This window comes from Pseudorasbora parva, chromosome 17, assembly GCF_024679245.1.
Source record: "Pseudorasbora parva isolate DD20220531a chromosome 17, ASM2467924v1, whole genome shotgun sequence".
Lineage (NCBI taxonomy): Eukaryota > Metazoa > Chordata > Actinopteri > Cypriniformes > Gobionidae > Pseudorasbora > Pseudorasbora parva.
The window spans coordinates 31,294,124-31,318,878 of record NC_090188.1 but is presented as its reverse complement, the minus strand read 5'-3'; the positions used below and the strand labels follow the sequence as shown (position 1 = coordinate 31,318,878).

Here is a 24,755-nt window from a genome sequence, read left to right as displayed (position 1 = left end):
CATCCACGGGGCCAAGCAAAGCAGTCTCATCAGCTTCTTCGTTCCATAGCTTCGTTCATGTTCACATGGTTTGTTGTTGTCGTGACTCGTGAACGCTAGTTGGTGTTCCAGTATAATTGGTCCGTCGAAACTCATTCATTGAAAAACGTTCCGCGGTGCAAAAATAAGTGTGGTAAAAAAAAAAATTTTTTAGCGTAATTAATTAACGCGTTAAAGTCACGTAATTAACGCGTTAAAGTCTATAATTAATTAATCTTAAATAACGCGTTGTTTCAATAAACATACATGAAATAATTCAGTTTTGTTTGTATATCAATGTATTTTAATATATGAATCAATATATAGCAATAGGTTGTCCATCCATATATTGCTATATATTTTCAAATATATGAGGAAGTTTCTGATACATTGAAATATATTTTCTAATGTATTGCAATATAAATTCTAGTATATTGCAATATATTTTTGTTTCGTAAGGGACCCTCTACTAAATTTTGCACTAATTTAAAACTTTTGCCACTTCACCCTCAGCAAACATATTTTCCTCAAGTAAAACCAACCAGCTGGAAAAAGGAATAATTTGAATGGTTTCCTACAAACTCTCACAGATCATTTTAGATCAATATTTTTTTTTAAATGTATTTCTAATGGAAGAGTCATTGGAAAACGTATAATGTAATGGTTATCTTCTTTATCTGGGACATCAAGTGGTGACAAAACACACTGTGGTCTGCACAAAACATTTGTCTCTGTTACAAATGAACCAGAATCTACAGTCAAAACTTTTTTTTCTTTGCTTTTTTTGTGTGAATTAGGCATGGTAATCAACCTGTCCGTCTTCCTAATTTTGCTAGTTTCAAGTGACAGATTTATTTGCGTCAAATAATACAACGGTGGATTTCTCCTCCCTTTAAACCCTTAAATGCATAAATATTTTGCCAATTATTGTTACATATTCGGGTCTTTAACGACCCGGACCTATATCTAACAGAGATGGATCTCTGCCTGTAATATAAAACTCTCCTGATATTAGAGTATCATTTATAATAGAATAAAATAAATATAACTTTGTTAATCTGTATTTTGTTTGGTTGGAGCTTTGAAGGGTTCAGTTTAAGCAGATGTTTTATACCATCATACTGTCCTCACCAGAGCTCATTTCCCAGTACATTCAGCATTTGCCTCATATCTCAAAACTACAATTTTCAACGTCTTCAAAATATTTATTTTTTATCGCTGATAACTTCTTTACCAGATCCACCATCAAGTGATAGTGACACTAATATTTGACTGCGTTTAGTACTTGCTCCACAGTAAATCGCTGAGACATTTCAAGTTTGTCTATTGTTTTCTGCCTGCGGTGACTACGAGTGAAACATCACTTCATCAGTTTGTATCAGATATTACCACCTTGTAGAATAAAGGTAAATTGCAGTCATCAAAGATAATGGGCCCTGTCACACCTGGCGCAATTCAACGCTAGGCGCGACACAAGTGTTTTAACGCATGTCTCATTTTTACGTCCAGTGCCAAGTTGTTTAAATAGCAAATGCACCCTTCTGTTCGGGTGTGCTGGTATGAAAACCAGGTGTGTTCAGGACAGGTGCATTGTTGGCGCGTTGCTATTTTGAGCCCAGTATTTTTAGTTATTTAAAGGGCGCGTTATATGCACCTAATAAGCGGGTACACAACGTGTTTACACTGCTTATTACACACACAGACATTTTTAAAGGAGCTGTATGTAAGAAATGTATTTCAATTAATCATATTGGGGGGGGGGGGGTGAAACACTCAGTTTCAGTCAATCTCATGTCAATCTTGAGTACCTATAGAGTAGTATTGCATCCTTCATATCTCCGAAAAGTCTTTAGTTTTATTATATTTATAAAAGAAATATAGGCTGTACTGAGTCTTTCCGGAAAAAAACGAGCGCCTGGAGGTGTATCGTGTGGGCGGAGCTAAAGAATGACGAATGTGCACAAAGCGGTGACGTCCTCAAGCGTGGAGAAACCCATGGCTATCGATCTCAGCAAATAGATATGATCCAGAATAAAATTCGGAGGCTGAAATAAATTGAACAGGAGAAACAGCAACAGCAGGACGTCCGTCTCTGTGGTATGTACTGTATTTAGTGGCCTGTCAACATTTGTGTGTGTTACTCGCAGTTTATGAGGACATGATTCGGTTTATGGACTATTGTATGCGACTAAACCTTAGCAGTAGCAAGCAAAACGGTTTTGCATGTCAGACTAGTGTAACGTTATACATAGAACAACAATGGAGTAACCGTTAGCGCATCTGAATGACGAAGCACGTGATCGTGTTGTTTACTGATGTTTACTCACGCGACGATAGCCAACAGCATAGACTTGAGGCAGTTTTACTCACCGGCTGCTTCCAAAGCAGGACCGAACCTTTATCGCTGGCACCGCTCCGTCAAAAACACACTTCTTTGGTATGATTTGGTGAAGTCCTGTGACAGCAGTGGCCGTGGAAATCCACTTTGCGTCGCGACTGAAGCGATGTTGTGAAGCTTCCAGTCATTTCTTCGTTCAAATCGGTTCAAATGCAGCGCTGCCTTCCCGGAATGCTGTGCTGAAGCGTTGAAGTCGCTTGATGTCACCCAAAGGAATAAAGTGGAGCGCGGCGCGTCATAAGTGTTCACCGACGACTGGATCTGCAGCTGAGAGTGTTTATGGGCGTGCATTTCCTCTCTCGCTCTAGTCACGCGCGCGCGCGCACCCTACCGGGAGAAGAGCCCGACGAAGAAGGTGAAGTGGAACTAGTTGATAGATTAAACTTTCGCTGTATCCGGTCGGCAAAACTCCGAACACATCTTCCTTTCTTAAGAATGATTTCAGTACCGTTCTTTTCTCAAAGAGAAGCTTAACTCTGAGTCTTCCAGAGTCGCGGCCAAAGCCAATTTGAAAGACCGCTGTTTGACAGCTTCTTTGTTTACAAGTAGCACGCGGAACCTCCGCAACTCTGCTGTCATTATATTAAGCCCGCCCACCGACTCTACACAATGTGATTGGCCTGACCAGAGTTAGTTTTTTACAGCTCACAATTCAACGAAGAGTTGCTAGACTACCCTGGCTGCAAATTAGCTTTGCTGCCACTAGGGTGTGTCTAGATTTCTAAGCTAAAGAAGCAATAAAACTATTGCTTCTTTACAAATATACAAATGACATCATATCAAATTAACTAAAAGTGCACCATATAGTCTGATTTCTCTCAAAGTGTACTGTATGTGTTCATGCATGTTAGTGGGATGGGTTTTTACAGGATGATTTTTCCATGGCAGAATATGGTGCATGAAACTTCAGCAGCACAACAGCCACATCGGCGATTGTCACACTTGCCTGCACACTTACAATGTGAGCAGACTTGGTGGTATGGGCTTCAGACATTTTGATGGCAGGGGTGTGCCAAAGTTGCAAGCAAGTGGCATGTCGTATGAACCAGAAAAGCCCCTCGTTGGATGTGGCCTCTGATCCCACTACTTGTGGAAGGGAGAGCATCAATTCCAGAACTTCCACTGGTGTAGATTTCTATCCTGAAATCATCAAATGTCTTAGCTGCATCTTGCTCTGTCAAGGTGTCTACCTCTTCAAAGTTGGCTAAGTATTGCACTGGGTCAGAAGCCATAGCAGCATGTTTAGTCCCCACGTTGCTCATACAGTCATCTCCAGTCAGAATATGTCCTTTAATCACTGTCTTTGACAGTGACGCATCAAGATGATAGCATGCTCACTGTTGATCAACTGGTGTGATGCTCAATAGTGAGATGAAGTGAGAAGTATCTTTTGATACTCCTGGTAAAATACAAGAAAAGTTAAATCTTGTCCTCTTATTTTTTGTGAACTCTGTCTAGTATTGTATACACAATACACAGTATAAGGGCAGACTATAAATTTAGTTAGTTCGCATGTACATGTCTTTTGAGATTCTTCAGAATAGGAAAATGACTATGACCATGCCATTTTAAGGGGGGGGGGGGGGGGGGGGGGTGCTGTTTCATGCATACTGAGCTTTTTACACTGTTAAAGACTTGGATTCCCATCCTAAACATAGACAAAGTTTCAAAACTAATGTTGGACGTTTGATGGAGTATTTCTGTGTCAAAAATACGAGTATGGCTCGTATTTCGAGTATGGCTCGGCTTGACGTCGACAGAGCAGAAGGTCCTTGTATGGGCTGTACGGGCTCTTCTCCCGGTAGGGTGAGCGCGCGCGTGCATGACTAGAGCGAGAGAGGAAATGCACGCCCATAAACACTCCAAACACTGCGTCGCAAAGTGGATCTCTACAGTCACTGCTGTCACAGGACTTCACCAAATCATACCAAAGAACTGTGTTTTTGACGGAGCGGTCCCAGCGATAAAGGCTCGGTCCTGCTTTGGAAGCAGCCGGTGAGTAAAACTGCTTCAAATGTCTGTGCTGTTGGCTATCGTCGCGTGAGTAAACATCAGTAAACGACACGATCACGTGCTTCGTCATTCAAATGTGCTAATGGACTTCATTGCTGTTCTATGTATAACGTTACACTAGTATGATGTGCAAAACTGTTTTGCTTGCTACTGCTAAGGTTTAACCCCTTACAATAGTCCATAAACCGAATCAAACTGCGAGGAAACACACACATATCCTGCTGTTAATGTTTCTCCTGTTCAATTTATTTCAGCCTCCGAATCTGATTCTGGATCATATCTATTAGCTGAGATCGATAGCCATTGGCTTCTCCACGCTTGAGGACATCACCGCTTTGTCCGCACTCGTCATTCTTTAACTCCGCCCACACGATACGCCTCCAGGAGCTTGTTTTTTTCCAGAAAGACTCGGTACAGCCCATATTTCTTTTATAAATATAATAAAACTAAAGACTTTTCGGAGATATGAAGGATGCAATACTACTCTATAGGTACTCAAGACTGACATGAGATTGACTGAAACTGAGTGTTTCACCCCCCCCCCCCCTTTAAGGTCAAAATCACCCAATATGGTCATATCAATAGCAGAAATGAATTCCACATACCATAATTAGACAAAATAGAGGTATTACATGTGTATAAACATTCTGTCACGTTACATACAAAGGAAAAGGGTGCGAGGACTCATGTGCAGGAGAATGATAATTTATTAGCAAAAACAAAACATAAACTCAAAACAACAACCCACGAGGGGGAAAAACACATAATAGAATAATATAAATACAAACTTAAACAAACCAACAGAATCACGGGGAGGACGGAAGACGCAGACATTACACAAGGATCCAACCCAGACTGACAAACACCAGGAGATTATAAAGGGAACAAACAAGGCAGATAATGAGGGAGAACAGGTGGGGCAAATTAACCAATAATCAGATAACAAGGGGGAGGGAACTGACAGGGACACGAGCACATGCTCAACATAACAAAACCCACAAGTGCACACAAGACAGGACAGGCATGTGACATTACCCCCTCCTTAAGGAGCGGCTACCAGACGCTCCACTAGGGACGGGAGGGACAGACCCGGGCGGGACGGGAGGGACAGACCAGGGAGGGACGGGAGGGACAGACCAGGGAGGGACGGGAGGGACAGCCCAGGGAGGGACGGGAGGGACAGCCCAGGGAGGGACGGGAGGGACAGCCCCGGGAGGGACAGACCAGGGAGGGACGGGAGGGACAGACCAGGGAGGCACGGGAGGGACAGACCAGGGAGGCACGGGAGGGACAGACCAGGGAGGCACGGGAGGGACAGACCAGGGGGGCACGGGAGGGACAGACCAGGGGGGCACGGGAGGGACAGACCAGGGGGGCACGGGAGGGACAGACCAGGGGGGCACGGGAGGGACAGACAAAGAAGGTACAGACAAGGGAGGGGTAAACAAGGGAGGAACGAGGAAAACAAAAAGTTCAGGAGGCCATGGTGGCCCACAAAGTTCGAATGGCCAGGGCGGCCCACCGAGTTCGGGAGGCCCACCAAGTTCAAGCGGCCGGGGCGGCCCATAGAGTTCAGGCAGCCAGGGCAGTGCGGGTAGAGCAGGGCGCCAGGGAGGCGCGGTGAGAGCAGGGCGCCAGAGAGGCGCGGTGAGTGCAGGGGGCGCCAGGGAGGCGCGGTGAGAGCAGGACGCTTTAGTGGCGCGGTGAGAGCAGGACGCCTCAGCGGCGCACGGAGAGCAGGACGCCTCAGCGGCGCACGGAGAGCAGGACGCCTCAGCGGCGCACGGAGAGCAGGACGCCTCAGCGGCGCACGGAGAGCAGGACGCCTCAGCGGCGCACGGAGAGCAGGACGCCTCAGCGGCGCACGGAGAGCAGGGCGCCTCAGCGGCGCACGGAGAGCAGGGCGCCTCAGCGGCGCACGGAGAGCAGGGCGCCTCAGCGGCGCACGGAGAGCAGGGCGCCTCAGCGGCGCAGGGAGAGCAGGGCGCCTCAGCGGCGCAGGGAGAGCAGGGCGCCTCAGCGGCGCAGGCAGGGCGTTGGGGAAACTTCTCCAGTCCAGCAGTATCCACCGGCACTGGGACCATCGGAATACGATCTGCTGGCATTGGGACCACCGGAACATGATCTGCCGGAACTGGGACCACCGGAACACGATCCACCGGCACAGGGACCACCGGAACACGATCCACCGGCACAGGGACCACCGGAACACGATCCACCGGCACAGGGACCACCGGAACACGATCCGCCGGAACTGAGACCACCGGCACACGATCCACCGGAACTGGGACCACCGGAACTGCCTCCGGGGCTTCGGATAAAGCCCTGTGCTCCTTCCACGCATGCAGGACTGCCTCCACAAAGCATCCCATCACAGCCCTCCAGGCCGTTTCCGGACTCGGGACCACCGGAACGGAGTCCACCGGCACAGGGATCACCGGAACACGATCCACCGGCACAGGGACCACCGGAACACGATCCACCGGCACAGGGACCACCGGAACACGATCCACCGGCACAGGGACCACCGGAACACGATCCACCGGCACAGGGACCACCGGAGCACGATCCACCGGCACAGGGACCACCGGAGCACGATCCACCGGCAAAGGGACCACCGGAGCACGATCCACCGGCAAAGGGACCACCGGAGCACGATCCACCGGCAAAGGGACCATCGGAGCACGATCCACCGGCACAGGGACCACCGGAGCACGATCCACCGGCACAGGGACCACCGGAGCACGATCCACCGGAACTGGGACCACCGGAGTGGTGGATGACACCCTGTGCTTTTCCCAAGCATGCAGGACTGCCACCACAAACCCTCCCATTACGGCCCTCCAGGCCATGTCTGGACTCGGGATTCCCGGACTCGGGACCCCCGGAACTGGCACCGAGGGAGAACTTCTCTGCTGAGTCCTCATTGTATGGTTGGATCCTTCTGTCACGTTACATACAAAGGAAAAGGGTGCGAGGACTCATGTGCAGGAGAATGATAATTTATTAGCAAAAACAAAACATAAACTCAAAACAACAACCCACGAGGGGGAAAAACACATAATAGAATAATATAAATACAAACTTAAACAAACCAACAGAATCACGGGGAGGACGGAAGACGCAGACATTACACAAGGATCCAACCCAGACTGACAAACACCAGGAGATTATAAAGGGAACAAACAAGGCAGATAATGAGGGAGAACAGGTGGGGCAAATTAACCAATAATCAGATAACAAGGGGGAGGGAACTGACAGGGACACGAGCACATGCTCAACATAACAAAACCCACAAGTGCACACAAGACAGGACAGGCATGTGACACATTCAAAAACAAATATGTTGGATTTTCATCATCATCCGATGGCGGCCATATTTGATTTGACCACTACGTCATTCGTGGCACTATGGCGGACGAGCACCTCTGTGATTTTTCATGTCTAGGGACCCACTAACTCAGTTCAAATGAGAAATTCCCCCAACACCAAATTGCGAACGGGTCTACAGGCCAGGTCCAGGATTATGGTTGGTTGTAGCTCTATCCTATCGCGTGCAGAGTGAATTTGAAAGACAACCGTTTATCCCGCCTCTCAGATTGAGCACTGCCAATGGGAAGTTCCCAGGCCCAACATCTTGTCAGGCTATTGCTACATAGTTTTATTTGCACCCAATTGTTTTATTTTATATCATTGTACAAACACCCAATTAAACTAAAACTTCAAAGGGGATGTTTATAATTGTTACATTTCGTCTCTTCATGTCTTGTTATAATTAAAACAAATCATTGAGGGAAACAATAATAAGTGACTATAAAGAAAAAATATTTTTTTATAAAAAAAATATGTTGACCTTGATATTTCAATGACAAGATGATCCTTAATGTTAAAAAAATATTAGCAATGAATGTTAAATGTCAGATTTAGTAGAATTAAACTTATTGCATCTGGCTTTTATTCCTAATAATGGCCAAGTTATGGCCAAAGTCTTCTGAATAGGAAAATTACCTTGACCATGCCTGATAAAGGTCAAAATTCACCCATTATGGTCATAACAATATCAGAAATTAATTCCACATACAATAGTAAGTCTAAATGGAGGTATTACAACTGTATAAACATTCAGAAACATAGAAGTTGGATTTTCATCATCATCCGATGGCGGCCATATTTGATTTGACCACTACGTCATTCGTGGCACTATGGCGGACGAGCACCTCTGTGATTTTTCATGTCTAGGGACCCACTAACTCAGTTCAAATGAGAAATTCCCCCAACACCAAATTGCGAACGGGTCTACAGGACAGGTACTGGATTACATACAAGGACCTTCCGCTCTATTAACGTCAAGTCGACCCATACTCGAAAAAAACTCTCTGAAACTTGTGAGAAACCGGAAGGAGTATTTTTGACACAGAAATACTCTATCAAACGTCCAACATTAGTTTTTGAAACTTTGTCTATGTTTAGGATGGGAATCCAAGCCTTAAACAGTGTAAAAAGCTCAGTATGCATGAAACAGCATTTCAACCCCCTTTAAGAAATCATGTTAATGTCAAATATTTATACTGCTGACAACAGTAATCCGGCCAGGCTATTGTCATTTAAAAGTTGTTGTTGAGGCTCCACCCTCCATCTATCGACCAATCACAAAGTCAGTTGTGTTTCTGCATCCGAGTTGCCAGATCTGCAAGGCATTCTTTATATATATATATTGTTATATTGTCTATAATTTATTTATTGTGGGATAATATTCCTTTAACTTTAAATAATGAATGAGGATGAGGGTAGTGAATTACGTCCCGGGTCACTAAAAACCCAAGGTATGCATTTAAGGGTTTTAAGTTGATAAGCTGATTTATTTTTCTTTTCTAGCATTAAGACATGTCCAGACATGTGGCTCATTTTTGTTTGAGATCCACTGCTGCAGTGAATATAAACTTTTGTGGTTATGCTCAATATTTCATAGACTAGAAATTGCGCTTCTTGAGTGGAGTATGTAAAACTCATTCAGTAATCATGAACGACTGAAAATCATGGAAATTTCTTGGTCAAAATGTATGGGACAAAAATGTGAATTGCAGCCAGAGGTATGTGTTGAGTGACTGTTTACATCTCATTACTGATTGTTTCACCCTCACAGACCATCATTTACTGTCCGCCATCAGCGTAGAGTCCTGCCTCCCTCAGCCAACCAATATGATTGTTCATTTCCAGCGATCCGCGATATTTGTCTCTGACATTAAATCATGTGCTGTGATAATTAGAAAACTCAAGGCCTCATTTGTTTCTTTTTGTAAGGAGACGTATTAGGTGGGAAGTGCAGCCTTAATTTGTCTCTCTGCACGTAGGTTATCAGAGCTCCCACCGTCTGACCGCGCTTCACTGGTACCTAATCCCAGACAGCATGATGAATGGCCAAACATGTCAATGATTTGTATTTAGTCTAAAACACAATAAGCTGAACAGCATATTTTCGCAATTACTTCTGGACGCAATTCTGTTGTGTGGAGCAGTCAGCAGTGAAGGATGCTCGGTAATCCTGGGGAAGAGCTGCGAGGGATTGAAATGGATTTTTTTCACCCGCAGTCATTTGACTGGGCTGATGATAGGGAGATGATGCTGCTTAAAAGTATTTCACCAATGATTTTATGATTTAAATGATTTAGGATCAGGCTTATAATAGGTTTGTAGAGAAAAAAACAAAATGTGTTTGCTCTTCATGGAACTGAATTGGGGGGGGGGGGGTCGCTCTGCCATTAGATGATGTAATTATATAGTGACTTTTGCAAAGTTGAAATTAACTGCTGATGCATGGTTGAGTTTGCCTATTTTTCCCTGGCTATAGTCTTATAAAGTAACAAAGGTGTTGCAAAAAAAAAATATATATATATATATATATTATTTTAATTAAACCTTTTCAGTTGCAAACATATTTTGTTTGAGTTTTGTTGACACATTATATATATTTATATATATATATATATATATATATATATATATATATATATATATATATATATATATATATATATATATATATATATATATATATATATATAAAATTATAGTTATAGTTGTTGTAACTTAAAGGGGTACTTTAGCGCTGGGAAGATGAATCTGTATTTAAACTGGGTCATCAATGTAGTAGAAATGTGAAATTATTTTTGAATTTGGTGCTTTCTAGACTGAGAAAAGACAGAAAATGTATTTTTGTCTCATGGGGATGAAAGACCACAATTCCCAGAATGCTTCGCTGCCCTATGAGGCCATTCCCAAAGCCACCTACTGGATTACTGTGACTGAGTTAGAGAAGGCACTACAATTAAAAACTGAACGTGTCTGTTCAATATAATGAGTGAGTCACCGCGTGAGTCTGACAGCACTAACTGCAGGAGTGAGATAAATGAGCTGATGAGCTCTAGTGGTGAGAGCTGAGGTAATCGCGACTACACTTGCGGCATACATTCACAACGCGAGTTTAGTCTGGCGTGTTTCAGTTCATGCCTTTGCAAGCTTAACTTTCATAGAAATTAATTTGAGAAGTTAAAAGACTTACATTGCTCACCATAGCTCCGTTTAAATGAGTGCCTGTAGCTGTCAGCTGAGCTCTGAGTGTAATCTCCCATCCCCTATGCGCGGGTTTAAAACATGCGGAAATGGCTCCCTCTGCTGGCTGTAGTCTTTAGCCTTTGGCCAAACATTCCTCCTATGATGGAAATATTGTCAATTTGCATCATAGGAGGAATTTTTCCAGAAAGAAAATGCATAAATCTCTTGTCTCAGGGGGATATGAGGGGGGAAAGCACAATCATTTGAATATACTCCAGGGTTTCTACTGATACAAAGCCATATGCTAATTTCTGAAGTAACCCTTTAATGAAATTGTCTTTTTGGAAATTTTGGGAATTAGGCAGTGGATTTCTAGTTCCCAGAATGCTTTGCATAGGACTGGATAAGGAGATTAGATGTTGAAAATAAGTGTTCATTTATTTATTTTTAGTGAAGGGAAAAACCTGTTAGTGTTTAATGCTGTTATGTTTGATATTAAAACAGTTTCTATAATGTTGAAGTTTTTGTGGTTTCCATGCTGAAGCATAGAAATGTAAACACTACATTAACTCTATGAGCAATGACTGCTCTAATGCCATTGGCTAGCAATATCGTACTTGTTCATCAAATATACAGTGCCTTGCGAAAGTATTCGCCCCCCTTGAACTTTGCGACCTTTTGCCACATTTCAGGCTTCAAACATAATGATATGAAACTGTAATTTTTTTTGTGAAGAATCAACAACAGGTGGGACATAATCATGAAGTGGAAGGAAATTTATTGGATATTTCAAACTTTTTTAACAAATCAAAAACTGAAAAATTGGGCGTGCAAAATTATTCGGCCCCCTTAAGTTAATACTTTATTGCACCACCGTTTGCTGCGATTACAGATGTAAGTCACTTGGGGTATGTCATCAGTTTTGCACATCGAAAGACTGAAATTTTTGCCCAATCCTCCTTGCAGAATAGCTCAAGCTCAGTGAGGTTGGATGGAGAGCGTTTGTGAACAGTTTTCAGTTCTTTCCACAGATTCTCGATTGGATTCAGGTCTGGACTTTGACTTGGCCATTCTAACACCTGGATATGTTTATTTTTGAACCATTCCATTGTAGATTTTGCTTTATGTTTTGGATCATTGTCCTGTTGGAAGACAAATTTCTGTCCCATTCTCAGGTCTTTTGCAGACTCCATCAGGTTTTCTTCCAGAATGGTCGTGTATTTGGCTCCATCCATCTTCCCATCAATTTTAACCATCTTCCCTGTCCCTGCTGAAGAAAAGCAGACCCAAACCATGATGCTGCCACCACCATGTTTGACAGTGGGGATGGTGTGTTCAGGGTGATGAGCTGTGTTGCTTTTACGCCAAACATAACATTTTGCATTGTTGCCAAAAAGTGAAATTTTGGCTTCACCTGACCAGAGCACCTTCTTCCACATGTTTGGTGCGTCTCCCAGGTGGCTTGTGGCAAACTTTAAATGACACTTTTTATGGATATCTTTAAGAAATGGCTTTCTTCTTGCCACTCTTAGGGGGATAATAATATTTTCGTTTCGTTTTCGTTTTTTTGAACTAGAGCTTAGATCGGCTCAAAAAAATCAAGACCGACCCTACCCGAGCCCGTGCACCCGAGAGACCGGTCCTGCCCGACACATTAACTGTAATTATGAGCCCAAGCCCCATTTAAAACGGACCATTTTTGAATACGTGGGCGTAATAACTAATGAGCGGAGCGGAGCCGGTGTGATCAGCTCAATAATCCGCAGGCGCGCGCTCATGAACCCAGCGGTAAAATGATGTTCGTTCAAATCCAGCACAGACATGACATCACATAAATCTGTAGCTTACTATACTTGTTGTAGCCATTAAACAATGTTTTTAAATTATGTTTAAATATTATAGCCTAATATTATTTTTTAATTTCATCTGATTATGATAGGCTATAAGTGCAAAGATGCGAGTGAGTCAGAAATGATTTTGGTGGTTATATTTAGTTTAATATTAAGTTTTGTTTTTTAAAAAGCCTTTATTTCGTTTTGTACAAACTGTCTTTTAATTTTAATAAAGGTTTCTTCGGCCAATTGCATGTATTTAATTAATAAGAAGCAAATAAGTAGCCTATGAGGTCGCAGAAGCGATCGCTTTCATTGCTCATGAACTGAAATAAACTGAAGCGCGTCTCAAATAAACTGAAACTCAGCAGGCTTGCCTCACAGACATGAGAAATATGTAGCCTAATGTGTAGAAACGAAAAGATTTAAATAAGCACATGGTGCAGTGTTCAGAACTCACACGGTAAACAACCAGCTTGATACAGATGATCACGGCGATGGGCATGAGCGGGATGTTAAAGTTTAAGGGATTTTTGTTTTGTTTTTACCTCATACTGAATATAATCGGGTGAAAGCACATTTTAAACAGTTAGCACTTATTCACACACGTACTAATCGTTCTCTCTAATGCATTCAAACACATCTTGTAGTGCTTACCTGCTTACAGTTATCAGTAGTTACAGTTATTATATTATTCTATTATATGATTTTGAATGAGCAGTCAATGATATTTGCTGAACTTTGCATTTAATGAACTTTTAATGCTGATAAAGCCATTAAATTTGACATATTGGGGGGAAAATGTAGCCTGACAAGCCAGACCCACATCAAGATGTTTGGTCTGGAAACTCACCATAGACAGGGCGCAATCCGAGGGGCGGGATAAACGGTTGTCTTTTAAACTCCCTTTGCATGCAATTGGATAGCGCTACACCAACCAGAGCAACGAAGGTGAAACAGAGCTCGCTGATAGATTAAACATTCGCCGGTTGGCTAAACTCCAAACACATCTTCCCTTTTTAAGAATGACTTCAGTGCCGTTCTTTTCTCAGAGAAAAGCTTAACTCCAAGTCTTCCAGAATCGCAGTCAACTCGGCCATCCTCATTATGGCCCCGCCCACCGACTCTATACACGATGTGATTGGGCCGTCCAGATTGAGAGGAATACAGCTCAGACGTGTATTGAGAGTTCCTAGATGACACTTTCGGGCAAATTAAATTTGCTGCCGCTAGGATGCGTCTAGATTTCTAGGCTAGGGAAAATGCACACAAATGTTCCAATAAACCACGTTGAAACTAGGCTCTTAATCTCCTATTGTTTATTTTTTATAATTTTTTTCAGTTAATGCAGGTTATAAACCGAACTTTATAGTGATATTTCAGAACATACTAAAATACTTTAGCAGTTATTAGCCGCAAATTTCCTCGGAGCGAAGACGGAGCGGTGTTTCTGATATCAGTGAGCGAAGCGGGGAGAGGGAGATGGCGAACCTGCAGCGGTGCTGGAGCGGAGGGATTCTTAAATGATTAGAAAGAGCGTGGAGGGGAAATTGCCGCCGCTCCACTCGCTCACAATCTCTGGTGTCGACTCGCAGCGGGGTGGGGGCGGGGGCGTGGCATCACGATGTTGTTTCTCCATCGTGATGTCGGTCAGCCATCACGATGGACGATGATATAGTCCATCGGCACAACCCTAATGGACAGAGTCTCCCACCTCAGCTGTAGATCTCTGCAGTTCATCCAGAGTGATCATGCGCCTCTTGGCTGCATCTCTGATCAGTCCTCTCCTTGTATGAGCTGAAAGTTTAGAGGGACGGCCAGGTCTTGGTAGATTTGCAGTGGTCTGATACTCCTTCCATTTCGATATTATCGCTTGCACAGTGCTCCTTGGGATGTTTAAAGCTTGGGGAATCTTTTTGTATCCAAATCCAGCTTTAAACTTCTCCACAACAGTATCTCTGACCTGCCTGGTGTGTTCCTTGTTCTTCATGATGCTATCTGCGCTTTAAACGGACCTCTGAGTCTATCACAGTGCAGGTGCATTTATACGGAGACTTGATTACACACAGGTGGATTCTGTTTATCATCATTAGTCATTTAGGTCAACATTGGATCATTCAGAGATCCTCACTGAACTTCTGGAGAGAGTTTGCTGCACTGAAAGTAAAGGGGCTGAATAATGTTGCACGCCCAATTTTTCAGTTTTTGATTTGTTAAAACAGTTTGAAATATCCAATAATTGGATAAATATCCAAATTGGATAAATATCCAATAATTGAAATATCCAAATTTCGTTCCACTTCATGATTGTGTCCCACTTGTTGATTCTTCACAAACAATTACAGTTTTATATCTTTATGTTTGAAGCCTGAAATGTGGCAAAAGGTTGCAAAGTTCAAGGGGGCCGGATATTTTCGCAAGGCACTGTATGCTAATTATACAGTACCTGTAAAAATGTGGAATGTGGAAACATTACAAATGTGGAAATGTGGAAACATTACACATTTTGGACCAAATTTATATTAGGTGTATATTATATATTACTAACATTTAGTTAATGACTCATTTGATAAAATGCACATATTGTGTAAATGTTATACATTGTACTTACACTTGCATAGGACTGGGACATAACATCACACCTGACCCTAACTTTACCCTTAAACTGACCCACACCACCACACCTGTCCCTAACTTAACCTTAAACTGACCCACACCACCACACCTGTCCCTAACTTTACCCTTAAACTGACCCACACCATCACACCTGTCCCTAACTTTACCCTTAAACTGACCCATACCACCACACCTGTCCCTAACTTTACCCTTAAACTGACCCACACCACCACACCTGTCCCTAACCCTACCCTTAAACTGACCCACACCATCACACCTGTCCCTAACTTTACCCTTAAACTGACCCACACCACCACACCTGTCCCTAACCCTACCCTTAAACTGACCCACACCATCACACCTGTCCCTAACTTTACCCTTAAACTGACCCACACCATCACACCTGTCCCTAACTTTACCCTTAAACTGACCCATACCACCACACCTGTCCCTAACTTTACCCTTAAACTGACCCATACCATCACACCTGTCCCTAACTTTACCCTTAAACTCACCCACACCATCACACCTGTCCCTAACTTTACCCTTAAACTGACCCACACCACCACACCTGTCCCTAACTTTACCCTTAAACTGACCCATACCATCACACCTGTCCCTAACTTTACCCTTAAACTGACCCATACCATCACACCTGTCCCTAACTTTACCCTTAAACTGACCCATACCATCACACCTGTCCCTAACTTTACCCTTAAACTGACCCACACCACCACACCTGTCCCTAACTTTACCCTTAAACTGACCCATACCATCACACCTGTCCCTAACTTAACCTTAAACTGACCCACACCACCACACCTGTCCCTAACTTTACCCTTAAACTGACCCACACCATCACACCTGTCCCTAACTTTACCCTTAAACTGACCCATACCACCACACCTGTCCCTAACTTTACCCTTAAACTGACCCACACCACCACACCTGTCCCTAACTTTACTCTTAAACTGACCCACACCACCACACCTGTCCCTAACTTTACCCTTAAACTGACCCACACCACCACACCTGTCCCTAACTTTACCCTTAAACTGACCCACACCACCACACCTGTCCCTAACTTTACCCTTAAACTGACCCACACCACCACACCTGTCCCTAACTTTACCCTTAAACTGACCCACACCATCACACCTGTCCCTAACTTTACCCTTAAACTGACCCATACCACCACACCTGTCCCTAACTTTACCCTTAAACTGACCCACACCATCACACCTGTCCCTAACTTTACCCTTAAACTGACCCACACCACCACACCTGTCCCTAACTTTACCCGTATCCCGCCTCAATATCAGCAAAAGTGTTTTGCAATACAATATAAACACAATAAATACATTTTACTTATTTTTTGATGTAAGTACTGTACATTGTGGTTAATTCCACGAAATATAAAGTGGGATTCAATTTTTTAATGTTACTAAAAGAAGTCTCCTGCACCTAGGCTGCATTTATTTAATACAATTAGGTAAAAACAGTAGTATTGTGAAATATTATTACAATTTAAAATATTTTTTTTCTATTTGAATACATTTAAACATGTAACTTATTTCTGTAATGGCAAAGCTGAATTTTCAGTTCACAAATACATATTAATGCACCTGTATTGTAAAGTGTCACCAAAATAAATAAATAAATAAATAAATAAATAAATAAATAAATAAATAAATAAATAAATAAATAAATAAATAAAAATAAATATGATCATAGCCTATAGGCTTCTATTCCAAATTACAAGCAGTGTCTAAGAGCATAGGCTATGTGTTTGTGTTTGTGAAATCATCTGCCACCACAGTTCCAGAATGACCCCTGTGCTTTCCCTTCAGCTTCAGGGAGATTAATATTCAAATCCAATGTGTAGTTTTTCTCTCTTTGAAACTGAAGCAGTCATTTGTAACTTCAAAGTGGTCTGGAAGACACATGGGCCTGTTTCTGTAGGGAGATGGATTGATCCTCACATCTGTCTATCTGCATGGGTTAGTGATTACCTGCCGTATGTGCTTATTGAGGGTTTATCTCCCAATGGTACATAAACAACAAAACAGTTTTCTCAGTTTAAAATTGGTTTAATAGGGTTCAGATGTGTTTTAACAGAGGTGCCCTATATATATATATATATATATATATATATATATATATATATATATATATATATATATATATATATATATATATATATATATATATATATATATATATATATATATATATATTATGCACAAATTAGTAATTATTGACTAAAACTAAATATTGGTAATAGCTGGTATGGTAACATTTTTAAAAACATGTTATTTTCTGAGTGATTATATGAGTAGAGTGGAAAGTCAATAGTACAGAAATAAGTTGGTACAAAATATGATTAGAAAATATTCATTTCAGATCCTCTGCTGGCCCTTGTTACTGGGAGAATACATCTCCTTTTTATTGATAAACAGAGCATGAAAACATGGAAATCATGACATTAAAACTCAAAGCAACTAATACATACCCGGGACAGTATGTGTTTTAAATCAGTTAAGCATTAAGCTTTAATCTGTATTTTGTGACCTGAAGTGGTGGTTACATAGAAACCAGAGAGCATTTGACATTTTCATTGCTTTGCCTCATTAGGATTTTGGTCACGAGCTGCTGATATTTATATACTTGTGTATATATTTCTTTATTTCACCATTTCCATGCTGTTAGATCGTAGGTGTCTTTATTGAAACTGTGTGCGTAAGTTCATTTGCTTGGCTACTTCACTGACTTCATGTCCACGGGGAATCTTTCTGATAATGGGGTGTGAAATTAATATCCAAGGGGAGGCAGTTGAAGTATGTGTGTGGTGTACATGAGTACATGAGTTCATGTGCATGTATATGCTATATGAATGAGTGTTTCAACTTGTTTCTTATATGTTTTATGAAGATCACATAGAAAATGTCTTGGAAACTATTTTGGTACTTTTTAAATGCCATTTATATATAGATTTTATTGTTTTCAACCTTGTCGACTCAGACCTTTATGTATATCATGAAAATATGAACTAATACATGAACATCAATAATTTCAATATTTACAATAAAAATGATATACAGTATTAAATAAGTATTTTTTTTTTTTAAATTAAAAATCAGCAGCACAACTCATTTGTCCCTAATTGAGGTCTATACTTTATTGCCCCTAAAAAAATTGTTTATTAGGATACAGCAATATAGTGCATAAAAAATTCTGGTAACACTTTATTTTAGTAAGACTTAATTTGACTTTATTAGCATGCATTTTCTATGATATTGGCTATTTATTAGTAATTATACAGCACATGTTAATGCCTTATTCTGCACGACCTTATTCTACATTCCATTCCTTAATCCTACCCAATGCCTAAACTTAAATGCTACAAAAACTAGCTTACTAGTTTTTGTAGCATTTAACTACACAGCAAATTACTGAGGGATAAAAACCTGGTGTTGGGCATCTAGTGATAAAATCTGGTGTTAATTTACAAATATTATATGCTTTATCACTTGTTTAGTGATAAAGCACAGTGTTTCCTTTGGGTGTTAAAGCACAGTGTTTCCTTTGGGTGTTAACAATCAACATCTGCGCATGTGCAGAGCAGTTTAAATTTCCCAGCTCATCCTTCGGTCTCTCCATCTTTATGGATTTCCCTGCACACACAACGGTTACAAGGACAAGGTATAGTATAGTATTATTATCTTATCAACTTGTGATTTATTAATGAGCTTGTATAATGAGTAATGAGTAACGTAGCCGATGTGGTTGACTTAACTCTGTTAGCGTTTTTTTTTTTTTACCTCAGTTTAAATTTAGCGCGCTTTTGATCCGCCATTCAGTTTAACATAACTGAATAACCCCCACTAGCACACTAAATTCGTTAATGGAGGACGAGATTTACGTAAGTGACTTAATTTCGTTGTACTAATTTTGTAATAATGTAGCAGCATTAACATTATGTGTCATTTTTAACTCACTGGACTTGGATAGTTATTTCTTCTCATTTGGCATAACGTTAAGTATCTTTAGGGCTTCCAACCTTTATAAGACCGTTTATATCTTTCACCCCGTAACTACGAGTTAATTCTGGTGTTTTGAAATGTCATTCAAATGAGAAAGCAGACGTTAATCGAATGAATTAATTGCTCTTAATTTTTTGTTTCTTGTGTGACGCCGGGGCTCGATCCCTTGCCGAGCGACCACGGATAGCACGGTCCATCATTGTCGGCGCTGCGCATACTGATCGGCCTGCAACATTTTGCGAGTGAAATGCTCTGTGTGTTCTAGCAATCTTCTCGTGGTACTTTGATAACATACGCCGACCATTCTGTACAGCGCTCCAAAATGTCGAAAACATGTCGCAGGACACGCTTTTCTTCATGAACTGCTTCAGTCAATATATAGAAACTCAAGATCGAGTACGAGTGTGCAATGTCGTGGAATGTATGATACGCTGTTTTTTGCGTGCATATGAGACGCAATTTATGGCGTATTATACATACGAACCCCCCACCCCACTACCCTAAACCTACCCAAGAGAGCGTATCATATGCACGCCGAAATGAGTTTTGGCGTATACATTCCACGACATTGCACACTCGTACTATTTGACATTTTTCGTCTTATTTTGTATTAGTTGAGCAGACATGCATTAGTGCCCTTCCATGCGCGATTTTTTCTGTACTAGCCTTTTCTAGTTGTAGCATTGTAAATCTGTAACAGTAGTGCTTATGTTTTGAATATAACGTTTTCTTGCTATGTGTTGGTATAAAGATAACCTGAAGTAAATCACAAAGTGACCTGATAATTTTGAGTCTTTTTTTTTTTTGCTTTCTGCTTTGGAGGATTTTTGTTTCATGGAATATTGTTTATTATTGCAGAAGGAAACCACTTAAGGCCACAATCTATGTATGCCCTTGGCATTTTTACTCTACAAACCTAAACGATCCTGAAAGGAAGACAGGCTATGTAAGTATCTCTGCTTGTTGATTGAAGATGTTTGAAACTTTTTATCTTAGATTTTTTTTAATGTGCTTGTTTTAACCAAATTTGTCTCTTTAACAGGAACGATACTATGTGTTTGGATCATTTTGAGGAGCGATATCAACGCCAAGATCGTGGGATCGATGAATTGGGAAAGCAAGAACTGATAAAATGTAAAAATGCGTACATTGAATGCAATGTAAGTCGCTTTGGATAAAATTATCTGCCAAATGTAAATGTATTAATTTATAAAGGAATAGTATTTTTTATCAGAATGAATTACAAACCAGACAGTTTTTTAACATTAAGGTTGATTTAATATATACAATGTTGAATTTTTGTATTTTCAATTAAAACATTACTTTTAAGATATTATAGCATTGGAGTATAACAAGAAATTGTTTTATTCAATTGTATGTGTGACAACAATGGCTTTACTGTAGCGATTCCCGGCGAAAGCAAGAACTGACAAAAATGTTTTTTTTTTAAATTAAAAATGGTATTGAATGCAGTGTAAGTCGCATTGGATAAAAGTGTCTGCCAAATACATAAATGTAATGGAATTGATATATTACAATTTCAATAAATATTCAAATAAATTTGTAGTCACTTGATTTTTTTGGGGAAAAAATAAAATAATATATATAAATTGTTTTAAATTTCATTCACAGTGCTATTTTAGTATTTAAGTATTTACATTAAATACACTGGGTGTGTGAGATTAATCACCATAAAGTGTTAAATGTACACTTATGAGTAATACATTTCTCAACACCTTGAGTGACTAAAAAGAAACACTAACACAGTGTTTGTATAACGAACACTTTCGTCAGTGTTGTTTTAACACTAGCAAAGACGGACCTGTATGTTCACCCGGAAAGTGATAATTTTAACACCCGTGGTGATAAATCTCCCAACATGTTTTTTGCTGTGTATTAATAAGCAGTACATTACTATTAATAAGCAGTAAATTAGGAGTTTATTGAGGCAAAAGTCGTAGTGAATATGTGTTCCCCATACTAAAGTGTTACCAACATTCTAAATATGTTAAAAATATATAATTTCCAGTATAGAATGAATCAGTATTGAATATAACATTTGAGAAGTCGAGGAAATGGCACGGTTCATGACATTCAAAGAAAAATAAAAAATATCCTGTAATGCATGTATATTCACTTTTGGACATGGTGTTAAGAAATTATACATTGAGAGTTTGAAATAAGTTTTATGAGTTTATTAAAGGGTTAGTTCATCACGAAAATGAAAAGCTTGACCCTTATGTCATTCTAAAGCTGTAAGATTTCATTAATTTCTTTTCATTCTTTTATTCACATGTAAACATTGATCAGCGAACATAAAAAATGCTCAACTGAACCTGCTTGTTGTGCAAGAAAAACCTCATTGGTTCTTGCTGAAGCTCAAATGTGCTGCATAACACGAGAATGAACCTCATTGGTTCTTGCAGAAGCTCAAACGTGCTGCATAACAAGAGAATTAACCTCATTGGCTCTTGCAGAAGCTCAAACGTGCTGCGTAACAAGAGAATGAACCTCATTGGTTCTTGCAGAAGCTCAAACGTGCTGCGTAACAAGAGAATGAACCTCATTGGTTCTTGCTGAAGCTCAAACGTGCTGCATAACACGAGAATAAACCTCATTGGTTCTTGCAGAAGCTCAAACGTGCTGCGTAACAAGAGAATGAACCTCATTGGTTCTTGCTGAAGCTCAAACATTCTCTGTGTAACACAAGAATGAACCTCATTGGTTCTTGCAGAAGCTCAAACGTGCTGCATAACACGAGAATGAACCTCATTGGTTCTTGCAGAAGCTCAAACGTGCTGCATAACACGAGAATGAACCTCATTGGTTCTTGCAGAAGCTCAAACGTGCTGCGTAACAAGAGAATGAACCTCATTGGTTCTTGCTGAAGCTCAAACGTGCTGCATAACGAGAATAAACCTCATTGGTTCTTGCAGAAGCTCAAACGTGCTGCATAACACGAGAATGAACCTCATTGGTTCTTGCAGAAGCTCAAACGTGCTGCGTAACACGAGAATGAACCTCATTGGTTCTTGCAGAAGCTCAAACGTGCTGCATAACACGAGAATGAACCTCATTGGTTCTTGCAGAAGCTCAAACGTGCTGCATAACACGAGAATGAACCTCATTGGTTCTTGCAGAAGCTCAAACGTGCTGCATAACACGAGAATGAACCTCATTGGTTCTTGCTGAAGCTCAAACATTCTCTGTGTAACACAAGAATGAACCTCATTGGTTCTTGCAGAAGCTCAAACGTGCTGCATAACAAGAGAATGAACCTCATTGGCTCTTGCAGAAGCTCAAACGTGCTGCGTAACAAGAGAATGAACCTCATTGGTTCTTGCTGAAGCTCAAACATTCTCTGTGTAACACAAGAATGAACCTCATTGGTTCTTGCAGAAGCTCAAACGTGCTGCATAACAAGAGAATGAACCTCATTGGTTCTTGCAGAAGCTCAAACGTGCTGCATAACACGAGAATGAACCTCATTGGTTCTTGCAGAAGCTCAAACGTGCTGCGTAAAAAGAGAATGAACCTCATTGGTTCTTGCAGAAGCTCAAACGTGCTGCGTAACGAGAATGAACCTCATTGGTTCTTGCTGAAGCTCAAACGTGCTGCATAACAAGAGAATGAACCTCATTGGTTCTTGCAAAAGCTCAAACGTGCTGCGTAACGAGAATGAACCTCATTGGTTCTTGCTGAAGCTCAAACGTGCTGCATAACAAGAGAATGAACCTCATTGGTTCTTGCAAAAGCTCAAACGTGCTGCGTAACGAGAATGAACCTCATTGGTTCTTGCTGAAGCTCATATGTGCTGTATAACATAAGAATAAACCTAATTGGTTCTTGCTGAAGCTCAAGCGTGCTGCGTAACACGAGAATGAACCTCATTGGTTCTTGCAGAAGCTCAAACGTGCTGCGTAAAAAGAGAATGAACCTCATTGGTTCTTGCAGAAGCTCAAACGTGCTGCGTAACAAGAGAATGAACCTCATTGGTTCTTGCAGAAGCTCAAATGTGCTGCGTAACAAGAGAATGAACCTCATTGGCTCTTGCAGAAGCTCAAACGTGCTGCATAACAAGAGAATGAACCTCATTGGCTCTTGCAGAAGCTCAAACGTGCTGCGTAACAAGAGAATGAACCTCATTGGCTCTTGCAGAAGCTCAAACGTGCTGCATAACAAGAGAATGAACCTCATTGCCTCTTGCAGAAGCTCAAACGTGCTGCGTAACACGAGAATTAACCTCATTGGCTCTTGCAGAAGCTCAAACGTGCTGCATAACACGAGAATGAACCTCATTGGTTCTTGCAGACGCTCAAACGTGCTGCGTAACACAAGAATGAACCTCATTGGTTCTTGCAGAAGCTCAAGTGTGCTGCGTAACACGAGAATTAACCTCATTGGCTCTTGCAGAAGCTCAAACGTGCTGCATAACACGAGAATGAACCTCATTGGCTCTTGCAGAAGCTCAAACGTGCTGCGTAACACGAGAATTAACCTCATTGGCTCTTGCAGAAGCTCAAACGTGCTGCATAACACGAAAATGAACCTCATTGGTTCTTGCAGACGCTCAAACGTGCTGCGTAACAAGAGAATGAACCTCATTGGCTCTTGCAGAAGCTCAAACGTGCTGCGTAACACGAGAATGAACCTCATTGCCTCTTGCAGAAGCTCAAACGTGCTGCGTAACACGAGAATGAACCTCATTGGCTCTTGCAGAAGCTCAAACGTGCTGCGTAACACGAGAATTAACATCATTGGCTCTTGCAGAAGCTCAAACGTGCTGCATAACACGAGAATGAACCTCATTGGTTCTTGCAGACGCTCAAACGTGCTGCGTAACACGAGAATGAACCTCATTGGTTCTTGCTGATGCTCAAACATGCTCTGTGTAACACGAGAATGAACCTCATTGGTTCTTGCAGAAGCTCAAACGTGCTGCATAACACGAGAATGAACCTCATTGGTTCTTGCAGAAGCTCAAACGTGCTGCATAACACGAGAATGAACCTCATTGGTTCTTGCAGAAGCTCAAACGTGCTGCGTAACAAGAGAATGAACCTCATTGGTTCTTGCTGAAGCTCAAACGTGCTGCATAACGAGAATAAACCTCATTGGTTCTTGCAGAAGCTCAAACGTGCTGCATAACACGAGAATGAACCTCATTGGTTCTTGCAGAAGCTCAAACGTGCTGCGTAACACGAGAATGAACCTCATTGGTTCTTGCAGAAGCTCAAACGTGCTGCATAACACGAGAATGAACCTCATTGGTTCTTGCAGAAG

General features: G+C 41.3%; 1 protein-coding gene across 1 annotated transcript in view; it reads left to right on the top strand.

The window, feature by feature from the left end:
• crtac1b (cartilage acidic protein 1b) overlaps positions 1-24,755 on the top strand; it is an 81,067-nt gene that overhangs the window by 8,230 nt on the left and 48,082 nt on the right. The window lies entirely within an intron of this gene.